The 1,863-nt window shown below is 45.3% G+C and overlaps 1 pseudogene; it reads left to right on the plus strand.

Annotated features, from left to right (window-relative positions):
* The first annotated feature begins 885 nt into the window (after positions 1-885).
* Positions 886-1,376, plus strand: LOC116889297 (annotated as a pseudogene).
* The last annotated feature ends 487 nt before the right edge of the window (positions 1,377-1,863 follow it).

Raw genomic sequence — 1,863 nt, forward strand, 5'->3', positions numbered from 1 at the left:
ATTGTGCAACTGCAGAGTACCAGGCACAGGTTTGGTCAGGGGAACACATCACCTGCCCAGACTGGTAAGTAATCAAGACCCTAACCCTTGTACAACACACACGATACTTTGGATCACAATTCTTGTCCACCAATCTTGGCCTGTTGAGTCACCCATAACCCTGCTCACCTAGAACATTAACAGACCCCCAGGCCTAGCTTAGGATATTCCCTGCTGTGCCAACCACACAGGGCCAGCATAAGCAGGGGTCAAGCTGCCTGCTTAGTGAACCATACTGGTGTACGATCGATGTTACCATTTCCCCATCCCTGAACCAACCTAACAATTACATTATTGGTTGGGACCAAATAGCCTGGGAATAAGACCAGCCTCATAGTCAGGAATCAAGGTGATCTACTCATCCCCATCCCCATACCCTACCCATACTGCCTGTCCAGGCTCTGGTTAGGCAGCTTTCTCATCAACCAAATCTTAGTGACTGTGTTACACTTCCCTGCACTCAATAGACCAAGATATCATTGTTCTGTGTGCTCAACTTGTTTACGCTTAATATGCCTTTAAGAATGCAAGTAATTTCATCTCTCGGAACTGAAACTACAACTCTTGGGGTCCTCAGAGGCTACTGAGCTGGTGGGAGGGTGGCTGAGGAGCGCAAAGTGATGTGTCCTGGCTAGCTCTCTCCTCCCAACTCTTCTCTCCACAGTAACTTTTTTTCTAAAAGGAAAAGTTTAAAAAGGATCCCTATAGCTAATAGCTGCCTCACACACTTTCCTTCTCTAGACTACTGTGTCTTGGTAGAAAGCTAGCATGGCCAATGTGCCTTCAGGGACATACTACTGACCTATCTGCCACCCCCACACATCTCCCTTTTTAATCATTGCAGCCACCATGATTGGCGAGATCTGTGTTGCAGCAACCTTCATCTCCAAGTTCCTGTGCACTAGGGGCCTCAGGAATGAGCAGCAGCTACAGATCTTCAGCCAGAGCCTGCAGGAGCTACTGATAGAGCACTACAAACATCACTGGTTCCCAGAGAAGCCCTGCAAGGGTTCAGGTTACAGGTGTATTCGTATTAACCATAAGATGGATCCTCTGGTCGGCCAGGCTGCCCAGCAGATTGGACTAAGCAGCCGAGAGCTGTTCAGGCTTCTCCAAGTGAACTCACACTGTGGGTTGACCCCACGGGGTGTCCCAGGATTGGAGAAGAAGATGGTTCTCCATCTGTGTGCTGTATGAAGCCTCACCAGCGGGAGGTAGCTCTCAAAACAGCACCAACGCTCAAACAGTAGATAGCAGAAGCAGCTGTAAGGAGGAACCTCTTTTGGGCAGAATTAAGCCCTTCTAAAAAATACAATATGATGACTGTATCAGGTTAAGATACAGTCTACGGATGGATCATTTACATAATGGACGGATAAATTTGATTTTTTGCTTTCGGTGGGTTCCTCTTGGGGGATGGATTATTGAATTTAAACCATGCCACAGTTGTGAAAACCTGGGAATGAGATGGTGTTGATGATTTATAATTGACATTGTTATAGTTTGGTTAGTACCTTTCAATGATGTAATTGTGAGTTCATGGAAGCATTTGTTTTATCAAGGAAGCATTCATTTTATTTACTAGGGACGGTCTCAGTTTCTGCTAGATATTATACCTATATTTTCACATCTTTCCCTTTAAGGAAAACCTATAGACTGTCTCTCACCTAAAGTCAAACAGGTTGCATGAAAAGGAAAAAATGTCAGACCTTAATATTGTATTCCTAGTATTTGCAAGGAACCATAATGTGACTTTGCAAGGGGCTTTTAAAAGGCCCTTACAGAGACCCTGCCTGAACCATGTATTTTAGCACCAGCCTGTTC

The sequence above is a fragment of the Rattus rattus genome, chromosome X (assembly GCF_011064425.1).
Source record: "Rattus rattus isolate New Zealand chromosome X, Rrattus_CSIRO_v1, whole genome shotgun sequence".
Lineage (NCBI taxonomy): Eukaryota > Metazoa > Chordata > Mammalia > Rodentia > Muridae > Rattus > Rattus rattus.